At 45.5% G+C, this 13,182-nt stretch overlaps 1 protein-coding gene across 1 annotated transcript in view; it reads right to left on the bottom strand.

Moving 5' to 3' along the window:
• PLEKHG1 (pleckstrin homology and RhoGEF domain containing G1) overlaps nt 1–11,783 on the bottom strand; it is a 242,103-nt gene extending 230,320 nt beyond the window's left edge. Inside the window, exon 1 of the mRNA XM_043456816.1 lies at nt 11,539–11,783. The gene's annotated coding sequence lies outside the window, so the exon portion shown is untranslated. The remainder of the gene's footprint in view (nt 1–11,538) is intronic.
• Nucleotides 11,784–13,182: the final 1,399 nt, after the last annotated feature.

Genomic DNA, 13,182 nt, shown 5'->3' with positions numbered 1-13,182 from the left:
TTGTTCTTTCCTTCCCCCTTCTTCCTCTTCTTCTTGGTCCTTCTCCAAATATTTAGCCACCTACTCAAAATTTCTTTTCTTCAATTCATTTGTGAAAAACAGAGATTTTTGCCCAGACTTCTTAAAAGCTCATCTCAACTAGTAAAAGGGAAAACTGTTTTGTTCAAACACTTGCCTTCAAGGAGCCAGTGGTCTAGTGAGGGAAGGCAGACAACTAATGGCTACAAGCAACACCAAATTCTAGAAGGGAGGCGGGTGTGGGGAGGTGAGCTTGTCCATCATGGCTTCAGGGAGAGCATCCTTCACGGTCACGTGGTGCTTTAATTACTTTATTTATGGGAGCCGAAAGAGAGAGAGTCAAGGCTATGGTTTTTCCAGTAGTCATGTATGGATGTGAGAGTTGGACTATAAAGAAGGCTGAGCACCAAAGAATTGATGCTATTGAACTGTGGTGTTGGAGAAGACTCTTGAGAGTCCCTTGGACTGCAAGGAGATCCAACCAGTCCATCCTAAAGGAAATCAGTCCTGAATGGTCATTGGAAGGACTGATGTTGAAGCTGAAACTCCAATACTTTGGCTACCTGATGCGAAGAGCTGACTCATTGGAAAAGACCCTGATGCTGGGAAAGATTGAAGGTGGGAGGTGAAGGGGACGATGGAGGATGAGATGGTTGGATGGCATCACCGACTAAATGGACATGAGTTTGAGTAAACTCCAGGAGTTGATGATGGACAGGGAGGCCTGGCGTGCTGCAGTCCATGGGGTCACAAAGAGTCAGACATGACTGAGCGACTGAACTGAACTAAACTGAACTTAAGGAGAAAGGGCAATGGAAGTAGGAGACGGAGACTGGCTGGTAAGCAGGTAGGTTGAAGCAAATAACACAGGCCATGCTGCTCCCTGAGTCCCACAAAGTCCTTCTCCTTCAGCTGCACCATCTTGGCCGACATTCCAGTTCTGAATCAACCTGCAGCCCCCACCCCAACCTCTGCACCGTCTCTGTACCACTTCTCTGTAGCACTGCTCCCAACTGAATGATCAGTAATCAGATTCTGTCACTCCCCTGCACCATGCCCTCCACTGGCTTTGCATCATGTTTTCAAAAGAAAAAAAAAAGAAAACCTTTTTATTTTGTATTAGGGTATAGTCAGTTAACAAACACTAGTGGCAAAGAACCCACCTGCCAATGCAGGAGTCATAAGAGACTCAAGTTTGATCCCTGGGTTGGGAAGATCCCCTGGAGGAGGGCATGGCAATCCACTCCAGTATTCTTGCCTGGAGAATCCCCATGGACAGAAGAGCCTGGCAGGCTACAGTTCACAGGGCCGCAGAGAGTTGAATGTGAATGAAGCGACTTAGCACGAACGCATATAGTTGATTAACAGTGTTGTGATAGTTTTAGATGAACAGTGAAGGGATTCAGCCATACATATACATGTATCCACTTTTAAGCCACAGTAAAGACCTTCAGTGTTATACAGAGCTATGAGATCTGGGCTCTGTCTCCCTCTTCACCTTCACCTCTCTTTCTTCTGCCCCCACCTCCCTTGTTCATATACACAGCCTGCTTTTCTTTTCTAAGAACTCACAGAATTTACTCCTCTCCTAGGGCCTCCATACTTATTTTTTTCCTCCCTGTTTGTCTAGAATGTTCTTCCCTCATATCTTAAGGTCCACTTTTCAAGGACCAGCTCAGATAGGCCTTTCAGATCACCCAGCAAATGGCAAGCCACTAGCCCTCCCCTCTCCGCCACATATTTCCCTTTTTTCTTTAAAGCGCTCATCACATAGTGTTTTTCCCTTCATTCCAGATTTGGCCTGTTCTGTTCATCACTGTATCCCCAGAATTTAGAAAACTGTATTTGTTGATATGCTCATTCTAATCTGAATTTCCAAGTGCAATGTGTACTGTGTCTCTACTACAGTAAAAAACAACAGAACAAAGTGTTCCTCATCCCTCTCTCTTATCCCTGCCTCAGGACAAAGGCTGTCTTCTACCACTGAAATGTTTTTTCTCAGTTATTTTCATGTTGGTTTATTGTTCCAGATGTCTAGTAGCGGGGAATAAAACTGAAGTGTTTCACCCAGTAAACACAGTAAAAGAGCCACTATTTATCAAGGGTTTATTATGTATGGGGTGCCATATATACATTATGCATTCAAGCCTCACAATATCTTTATTATATGGTTTTACCCCTAGGTTAGCAGGCATTTTCAAATAACATTCAAATGACATACACAGACTGCCTAATTTCAGACTATTCCCACATTTCAACTCAATATTCAGACCTTAGAAAAACAAACTTATCTCTCCTATGCACACCATTTTCCCCATAATTAATGGCACAGAAACTGGCATTACAATAAGTAAGCAAAGAAATGGACTTCCCAGGTAGTACAGTAGTAAAGAATCCACCTGCCAATGCAGGAGACGCAAGAGACTCGGGTTCAAACCCTGGGTTGGGAAGATCCTCTGGAGGAGGAAATGTCAAGCCATTCCAGTATTCTTGCCTGGAAAATTCCATGGACAGAGGAGCCTGGTGGGCCCCAGTCCGTGGGGTCGCAGAGGATCTGACATGACTGAGCAACTGAGTTCGTGTGTGCGCGCACACACACACACACACTCACACAAGCAAAGAAAGCAGAAAAGTATTAGATTTGACTGTGATGTCTGTTATGCATATAGAAGCATCAAGTAAGAATTTTCTCTTTTAAGAGCATAGTATTTTGTTTCTGAACATTTGCAAAGTATGTTTTCTGCTCATATTTGTAAACCAAAGCCAAGGGTATTTTTTAGAATAGTTGCTGCTAGCTATTCTGTCTTTACCTAGTACAGAAATGTGCTCTCTTCTTCATTTGGTAAGAAGGTAAAAACAAACATCTTTTAACTTCCTCTGTGGAAATTTAGAGTCTCATATCTTGACGTGTTAGATTATTCAGTGAAATAAGTCTCTTTCTGCTCTTCAGGGAGATTCTGGATTCTGAAAGGTATGGCCATTATAGCACTCATCACAACTTAATTTTTAGAACGTCATAGTATTTGCTTTCCTAACAGGATAAGAAGAAAGAAAGGAAGGAAGGAACAGAGTTTCCAAATAATGACACCTGGAAGAAGTCATCTGGATTCCAACTTGCTAGAGGTAATTCATCCTTGTGCTTAGTACACCCATGGGCCAAAGCGGGTCCACAGGCCACAAAACGTTATTTGCACATTGTTTTCCTTGCCATTTTAGTGTCAAGATCAGATACCATTAAATATTGTGATTAAGTGCCAATTCCTTAGAGTTTAAACAACTGTTAAAGAAGAGAAGGGGAAAGAAGCATTTATCTCATATAGATATTGAAGAAAAGTGGAAAAAAGCCAAGACCACCGAGAGTTTGTTCCATAACTATATTGCAAAGCTTGCAAATGTCTCCCAAAGCACTTTCCTAGATACAGCCAATCCTCATCAGCCCATCTGGGCGCCCATTTCCCATCCTGTTCCCTGCTCATCTCATCACCCTTCCAGCCTCACCCTCATTAGTTCTTAGCAAGTTATTCCCTTAAAACTGATATATGATGGGAAGGGCATGAGGGAATGGAAAGATTTTCCTTCTTTTTTGTTTTTAATTTGTATTTTATATTGGAGTATGATTACATAGTTGATTTACAATGTTGTGTTGGCTTCAGGAGTAGAGCAAAGTGATTCAGTTATGCATATACGTGTGTCTATTCTTTTTCAAATTCTTTTCCCATTTAGGTTATTGCAGAATATTGATCAGAGTTCCCTGTATTATGCAGTAGGTCCTTGTTTGTTAACTATTAGTTTGTTTAACTAATAGTTTGTTAACTATTTCAACTATAGTAGTGCAAGTCAACCCCAAACTTTCAAAGAGTCTTCTTTAAAAAAATTCACTTTTAAAGTCTAAGTCAGTTTGGGGGAGAATGGATACATGTATATGCATGGCACAGTCCCTTGGCTGTCCACCTGAAACTATCACAACATTGTTAATTGGCTAGACTCCAATATAAAATAAAAAGTAAAAAATATTAAGTCTATGTCTCCTCTAACTTCCTCCTCTGCCCCCTACTCAGTAATCCTGTATCCTGGATTTTGATTCTTATGCTTCATAATTCATATTCTTAGTTGATTCAAATTTTTAAAAGTGTGAGACAGATGAATGTTTAAACTGCAAGCTGTATCAGACGAGCAACCATATCTTCCTTTGAAGGAGCTGTAATATTTTAGTGCAACACAGATGCTTAACCTAATAACAGGTTTACTTGGTTAAAGGGAACAAACACAGGATCGTATATTTATGCCCCAGATTACAGTTTTTTCCTCTCTCCCAGCACATCAGAGAAGCACAGATGTTAGTGTCTGAGGACTGCCTATATAATCACACGGCCCCGGGAAGCACGGGGAACTCAGATCAGTGCCCACCCGCGTCCTCGTGGCCTCACACCTTCACACACCCCTCCCACCTCCACCAGCTTTCCAGTCATAGGTTGGAGACAGCCTGAAATCACCCTGAGGCCAGATGGTGGTTAATACGCATCCCCGGAACGCCTACAAACAGCCTTTCCTTTGCATCTCCTTGTTTCCAACGACTCCTGTTGCAGCCAGAGTTGCGGTGGGTCCTGAAGAACTCCTAGAGCATGAGGGCTTCAGTCCCAGGAGAAGACGGGGGAGGACGTGGCTGGGAGGGAGTAAGCTCTGCACTTGCTTCCTCCAGGCCAGGGCTGACAGACTCCTCCCCACTGGGCAGGGAGAGGGTGGAAGCTGCTGACAGACTCCAGGCGGACAGAAGGAAAGGCACGCTCCCTACATGTGGGGGACCCGCAAGCCGACATGCGCACAGGCCTTGAGTGACATGTTGAAATTAAAATCAAAACAGCATGAAAGCACACTTTATTAAAGCTAGAAATAGCCGGGTATTGTCAAAGCTCCCATTGAGTCATCCATGCAGAAGCTGAGACCTTGGACAGCTGGGGAGAGCTGGGGCGGGCTCCGGACTGGGTTCAGAAAAAGATCTGGACGAGGGACCAGAGTGTAGAGGGTGGTCAGAAAGCAAAGATTTCAGCAGTTCGTTCTGCTCTGAGCAGGAAGGAGGGAGTGGGGAGAGAAGAGGACACTGCCTGGACTTTGAAAGCGTAGGGACTTGCCAGAGGAGGGGAAGGCGGTGGCTCTAAAGGGAGCCTTCCCCCCATTTCATTATCACAGAGGACCTGCTTGGTTAGAGGAACGATCGGTCCCTTGGGATACAGAGGAGGGGCGTATTAATGTTCAATTAAATCTGGGAAACAGAAGGAAGCAAGCTCCAGCTAATGCCTTTGCAGCCCTTAGGATGGCATTGCTATGCATTAAAGATTCACACAACTCTATGGACAGCTGCCAAAAATTTTCGGCTGCAGGAGCTGCTCAACTTTGCTCCTACTCAAGTTATGCGCAGACCAATTTCACTTCAGCAGGAGTCACCAACCCACTTTGCTCATTGAGATGACCAGAGCAAATATTTTAAACTATTTTTAAAGTGCAATGGATCACGAATATCTCACAATAATTTACCATATTTTACTCTTTGCTAGCTCCAAGTCAACCTTTCAGACCTAAGAAACAGAAGAGACAAATTCACAATGTAAACCATGGGAGCTGAATCTTGTATGCAAGCACAGAGGAACACTAACTTATTCAATGGGTGGGCTTTCCTGGGGGCTCAGCGGCAAAGAATCCACCTGCAACACAGGCGACGTGGGTTCAATCCTTGGATGGGGAAGATCCCCTGGAGGAGGGCATGGCAACCCACTCCAGTATTCTTGCTTGGAGAATCCCACGGACAGAGGAACCTGGCGGGCTACAGTCCACAGGGTCGCAGAGTCAGACACAACTGAAGTGACTTAGCACACATGCCCGCACTCAGTGGGTACTTACTGAGCACTAATATTAATGCCCTTATTGGTGCTAAGATGCACATTTTTTACAACTTATAGGAGACTGTCAATTTTACTGACAGAATTTTTTCTTAATGATGTATTAAAAAAAGTATTTTCAAAAGTATCTTAGATTAGATGAAATAGGGACTCATCAATATCACTAAGGTTGCAGTTCAAACCCTGCCTTCTCTGACAGGCTTCCTGAAACACCAATCTAAGGTGACCCATCCCTCATCCCGCCTTCTCCCCACTTCCTGATCACATCTCTGTGCAAACCGTGGCTCTTGTATTCACTGCTATGCCCAGAGCAGGACTGAACATCATTCCAGGTACAGCAGGTTCTCAATAAATGACTATGGATTGAACAAAAGTTGCCATTTACTAAGCCACTACTACATGTCAGACTCTGAACTAAATGCTTTTCACAGAAAAAAAAAAAAATCTCCTTTATTCCTAGCAATTGAGAGGTCTTATTCTTGACTTGAAAGATGGGGCAGCAGGTGAAGTGGAGAAACCAGGACTAGATGTCAGCTCAGCCTCACTTCAAGTCCAGACACATCAGCGCCATGCTATACTTGGAATCACATACAAAGCCTGGAAACAGTTCTGATTCAGTGACTGGTCCACAGACATAAGACAAGATCCCCGAAGCTATAGAGAGGAATAAAACGGTCCCCGCAACCTTGAAGGGTAATGTGTGTCCATTGGGGATCACTACATTTCTCTGTCCTTCTACTTGAGTCACATATAAAGTCCTGTGTTAGCACAGAGATTCAGAGGCCCATGTTTCTCCCCAGGAAGATCAGAAAGAGATATATAGTTAAACTTTGTATGGAAGGATCCCACCTTTGGTGAGAGACAGCACAGCCCATCTAGGGCTCTGCAAGTCTTCTTGGATGAGAGGGCCATAGAGTATACATGGGAAGGTACTAGAAGAAAATAGAACACAAGGGCCTTGGCTGCCATCCTAGTGGGTGTGAACTTTATTTCATGTCATCAGTGAGCCTCATCAATGACCTGCTTCTTTGAGGAATTTACTACATCCCAGCTGAACTCCTCTGCCTGTTCCATACCTCACCCAAGACTGGATGTTGAAATCTGGTGCTGAGAATCCTGTCAACTGATCACTGTCTAACAGAGACTTCTAAGCCGAGTGAAAAGAGCAAATAAAGAAGGGTGACTGGAAAAAAAATATTAACATAGGAGATTTGATTATAAGCCAGTCTACAGCCAGACAGCTTAGATAGAGCCTATGGCATTTGTCATTTTGGGAATGATAGTTCAAACAGAATATTTCATTTAGAACAGAAGTGGAAAACAATGGCTGTCATAGATTTTTTTTTTTTCCTTTTTTGGTTTACTAACATTTATTTAGGTTTCCAGTGAAAAAGCTTATCCTGTATGGCTTTCAAGCAAAGGCTGGTTTTTAAATATTTAAAGTTTAACCAGGCTTATGTAAACAACCAGTCCCCCCTTCTACAAATCAAAGAATATACGATGGGGATACACATGGACCACTAAGCCTGAAACACTATCTGGCTCTTTACAGGAAAAAGTCCACCACCCCATGATCTAGAACTTCTCCTCCTCCTCTCATCCATCTTTATTTAGACTCAAGTCATTTAAGTCAGTGTTTAATGTGACTGGACACAGAATGGACAATGGTAAGATCTATTTGCCACTTCAAACATTAGAGCCAGTTGAATGGTGTAATGACATTGATTTACTGATTCCTTTTATGAGAATTCTAAATCTCCATCATTATTACACTCACACCCATTTCAACTTTGATATTTTAAAAAGATGTCCTTCTCACACTTAAGGGCTTGCTAGCTTTTGGCCAAATGCTGCAGTGGTTTGATCTTCCTAATGCTGGTGATAAGCGGTTTCTACAGGCTCGGCAGCACCCTGGTCATTAAAGCTTACCCAAACAGCTTTCTTAATTAAAGACATCGGTTTAGTACATCCAGTGGGCGTAGCTGGAACCTTTGTAAAATTTAGCCTAACATTAGCACTCCTCAAGTTTCCCTTCCTCTGGGTTTATATGGGAAGGGGAAAAGCAGACGAGAGTTAGGGACTTTTTGTATCCATGAATCCAGCCTACTTTTGCTTTCCATCAAACAGTAATTCAATATTTACCAAAAGGAGATGTTTAGGGTTGGAAATTTTTACAAGCCTTGCATCTCGGCAGAGAAACATTTTTGGGTACTTTTGTACCCAAAAGATTGAAAAGATATTCCAATATGACTCGATTATGGAAACTATGCTAGACTGACCAGCACCTCCTTATCCCTGGGATGGGGATCACTCAGGCATCCAGGAAGTTGTTCCACAGCATCTGGATGACCTGGGGCCTAGTTACTCTGACAGCAAACCCAGGCCCCCTTGCTGGGATGGCCAGCCTATATTTCTATCATCTCTGCTAAAGCATCTGTTGCTTTTCATCAGCACAAGCAACATGAAGCAGAGCCTGTAGTCCTCTCATAATTACTTGAAAGCGGGCCTTGCAGTCAGTAAGTTCTCCTTGGCACAGACGCCCATGGCCCTGAATGCCCAAATGGTTTGGAGTCAGCTCTTCATTCTATAAAGCAAGATTGATGTACATTGTGAAGAAACACTAATACTTGAGAAGCCTGCCACACACGAGTACTAGCTTGCTTAGGGTCTTTGTCTATAAAATATTTCTATTCCCATTCCTACTTAAACAATGAATATTTTGATTTGGAATCCATGTTCTTTTTAGGTCAAAAGAGGCAAGGGACTTTTTTTTTTTCTTTCCTGAAACAAAGAATCATTGCATTTAATTTAAAATATGCCCCCATGCCATCACCATTTCTAGGTAGTACAGTTCCAGACCAAGAGACATGAACATGAGTTAAATCACAGCTCTTCCAGTTGAGAGTTGTGTAATCACCAGGAAAATCACTCACTCCTGGGACTTGGTTTATCAACAGCAGTCATCTTAGAAGCATACAATGTGTCCAACACTTAACTATAGTACCACCTAAGAAGGAAGAAGGCTTACCATTTCCTAAATTGACAGAGGAAGGAATGAGCAAAGGTCAGATAATCCAGAGAGAATGATCAACTATGACTGTTACAGTTTCTCAATTATAAAAGAATCTACATCTATAGAATTTCCTTAGAGGGATCAAGGTCAAAGTGCTATTGAGCAAATGATACACAGGCCAACTTAGTTTCTGAGCACTTGTTCTTAAACACCAGTGCTGTCCCAAATCTTTAAGATGTAGGGGCTGGGCTAGATCTTCCAAGAGCCATTTTAGTTTTACTATTCCATGGATATAATTTGCCTGCAGGAGGATTCAAAGATGGCAACTAGGTGAAAGATCAGCTATTCATGGGGAAAGGTGGGGGGTTAAAGAAATCTGTGAAAAGTGGACTGCAGCGTTGAAGAATCAGAGCGTAGATCCAGGAATCACTTCCAGTTTACTAAGGGCTCAAAAGATTTAGTGCTGCTCAAGCATTTCCCACATTTATGTGTCAGACTACAAATCATTAAATCTTAATTAAGTCACTTAATAAAAATCATAGCCTCAAAGGAGGAGAAAAAAACAGTACTGGTTATTCTCGCTTTTGAAAATTTACACTGCCACTTCCTCTTGATTTGTTAAAAGGTGACCATTGAACCTTTTTGAAGCACAGATTGAGTCTCCCAGGGAAATATTTGTTTGCATTTGGTACCATCATCCATATTAAAGTCACTGAAGGAAGCCGGTGCCCATTGTGAAGATGGAGATAAGCAGGAAAAAACCATCAAGGGAAGCAGGATTCGGGCATGGATCTGACTGCTAGGTAGCTGTTTCTCACTGTGCTTTGCCCTTCAGCAGAAAGCTTCAGGGAGCAGCTCCACCAGGAAAAAGGAAGGTCACGAGGTGACAGCTGTTGATGACCTAATGAGGATGGGACCAAAGAGGGGAGAGAACTCTGGGGAAATGTTTCTTCAGGTGGCTTGGCAGCTCAGACACAAGGCTTCAAATAGGACTAAGAGCAACATGAGGAACTGGAAAGTCAGACTCAAGGATGGTAAAGGACCATAATACCAAACCATCCCTTTTGGATCTAAGTCTTAAATATAGTAGACCAAATAAGTACTGCTTACTGGGGAGGGGCGGCAAGGAGTGAGCTTGAAACTTCAGAAACTGCCTGGTTTCTCTAAATCATTTCTTAAGGGAGGAAGCCAAGGCCACCCGAGGTGGAGCCGCTTGCTCCGGTCTGACTTGGCAAAGAGGAAATTAGGATGGAGTTTCTTACTCCCAGACACGATGGGCCTGGAAGTGTTTTAATAGTGTTTAATCAAAATCCAAAGCCTGTAAATTCTTTAAAAGTATGCCAACCACAGAAATCGAGCAGCCCGACGCTGATTTTAACACTTGATCACTATTTTTACGGCATTACACAATCTATCTAGGCCTGGGATTCTGTTCGAAGACGAATCTGACCCAGAGTCAACATGCTGGTCTCCTGGTTTAAATAGGAAACACAAGCAAGTTCTGTATCCAGTCGTCGGAAAACCCCCAAACCACTCTCTCTCTCTCTGTGACTGACCTTCTCTTGGGTGATGCTGGCTGCAAACAGCCTTCCCCCAGACTCACCCTCTACAATTTCAAAAGTATGTGCAGTAGCCATGGCCACCTGAGGGTGGTACAAAGGGAGGGTTAAGGACCAGAACTTAATGAAATACCTGCCCTACAAGCAAGACTCCACCGGAGCATTTAAAAAGCCATCCACCTCATTGTTTGCCGTAAGCTCAATGAAATGCCACGGCTTAACGACTTTCCCCAAAAGTCCTTAGGCTTCTGGTTTAACAACTAGACTCTCACTAAAGGACACAAAGGCTGGGAGAGCGGGCTGCGGGCATCACCGCAAACCCCGGCGGCCCTCCGAGACCAGGACCGTCGACAAAGTCCCCGTGGACCAGGGGTTACATTGATCGCCGTGATGGACCGGCCACCGGCTTCGACCCCAAGCCCCCCTGCACGTCCCCTCCACCGCCCCCCGCCCCAGGAAATATCTGCAGAGCTGGGGCACCGAGGCTCTATCTACAAAGGCTGGGACCCTCCAAACCAAACGCGCCACAGAGCCGGGGCCTCCGACTCCCACAGCGGTCCACCGTCCGGGGGGCCAGGAGCGGGTACCCGCGGCGGGAGCGGACCGAGGGCGGAGGGCGCTCGGGTCCCGTTCTCGGACTGTCCGGTTCGAGTTGCAGGGTTGACTTGGTAACAGTCCCGAGCGCACTGAGGAATCTCTTCTCCAAGGAGCGAACGCTCCGGCCCCCGCGGCTGCGGATGGAGGGCGGGGAGCACGGGGGCTCGGGGCCGAACCCCCGGAGTCGGGCGGTGGCGGCCGCGGGTCGCCCCCTCCAGGCGGTGGTGGGCAGCGGCGGGCCGGGGCCGCGGCGGCGGGGCGCTCCCCCAACCCCGTTGGCCCCCATCCGGGAGGGAGCGCGCGGGGAACAGGAACCCGGCACCCCGGTCCGCTCGCCTCCACCTGCGGATCTGGGGCGCCCCCCGGGTCCTCCTCCCGTCCCTCCTATCCCGGCGTTCCCGGCCGCGCGGTCCCATTCCTGGAAAAGGACCCGGTGTCCAGCGAAAGGGACACTTACCCGGGGAGGGCCGGCTGCCGGCGCGGGCCCCGCTCGCAGGTCGGCCAGGGGAAGGTGCGGCTGCTCTGCGCCGGCTGCGGCGCCAGCCGAGCGCCCTGCACCGCCGCCCGGCTCGGACTTCCTCTTCCTCGCGCTCGGCCCCGCCGCTCGGCCGCGCTCCCCGCTCGCCGGCCGCGCCCCGGCCCGCCCCTCCCGGCGCAGGGTTGCGGGCCTCGTCGCCGCGAGCAGCGGATCTTGGGTCCCTCCTCCCCTCGACCCGGGCGAGCACGGCGGGGAGGAGCGGGAGAAAGAGAAAGAGATTGAGCACTTGGACTTGTCTCTGGAGGGTAGCCAAACAGAGCAGTCAAATTACAGCCCCTGGGGGGAAAAATTACCAAAAAAAAAAAAAAAAATCCCTGCTACCGTTTTCGCAGACACATCACTTTTCTTCATTTTCCGGGATCCTCGGGTTTAGCTTTCTTTTGAACTTGATACTTTGCATATGATTTTGTAAAAAAAAAAAAAAAAAGTACCCTAAATAATTCTTTTAGTTAGACATTTTAGTGTTAACACAGAAGCTCTGGGGCAATCTTATGGACGGAGGGAGGAAGCTCGCTGTTTTTCAGGTGTGATTACTCTAATCACCTCAGTTAATGTACCAACTAACCTTCGCTTAGAGAAAGTAAAAGTGAAAAAAGGAGGCCAAGAAGACTAACCTTTGAAATAACGAGAGAGGTGTTAAAGGTCCCAGCTGTGTGTGTAGTGAGATGATAACTTGAGTCGAAGGTGCCTAAGGTGACCGTCAAAGGCAAGCAGTGATTTCCCAACACTCATTTCCTTTTCAAGGCAGCCATATGTATTTGCCTGTTGAGTCCATTAGATTTGTAAGAATGCACTCTTACATGATTTGTTCACAGACTTTCAGTTTTAGCAGTTAGAAGCTGTGTGACCTTAAGAAAATTATGTGACCTCCCTGTGCCTCAGTTTCCTCATCTGTAAAATGGGGATAATGAGGATAGTGCCTGCCTCACAGAGTTGCTTCTTGTGATTTCAATAAGGCAATTTCCAGGAAGGGTTTAGAAGGTTCCTGGCACACTTGCTGGATAAATGTTAGCTATTATTGTTGATTTCCCCCTTTTATCTGCTCTGATGCATGTATGGAAATTACCATAAAGATTTGAAATAAAATAAGGTTTTGAGCCACAGAGCCACACAGTGTCACAGTTCTCTCCCTACAACGTGCACTTTATATTCTGTTTTACAATTTATTTTGTCTTCACAACTGACTTGTCTTATCTCAAGCCATGAGGCTGGGTTATGCTCCGGGTACATTTACCACGGAAGATTTGCAGTGCAACTCAAACAGATTTTTGCCATCTTCAAAGCACTGTTTCAGTTGATCTTGCAGTACCCTTGTTATGTCGGCAGGACAGGTGTTAGTGTCCTTTCACAGGATGTGGAGACTCGGCAGCCTGAATCAGACCCTCTCTAGCACCAAGAGCTCGCACAAAACCCCACCTGTTCGCCAGTCTATCTATGCTCTTACTTTCCGTGAAGTGAGCAGGAGCGCCTTACCATATAGCATGGACCTCATTCATGGTCTTTATCAATCCTCTGAGTTAGTACTGGCCTTCATTCAACAACCTTAGGTTCAAAGAGCATAAC

The sequence above is a fragment of the Cervus canadensis genome, chromosome 33, assembly GCF_019320065.1.
Source record: "Cervus canadensis isolate Bull #8, Minnesota chromosome 33, ASM1932006v1, whole genome shotgun sequence".
NCBI lineage: Eukaryota > Metazoa > Chordata > Mammalia > Artiodactyla > Cervidae > Cervus > Cervus canadensis.
Note: the sequence above shows the minus strand (reverse complement) of the source record. Positions and strands in the feature narration are given on the sequence as shown.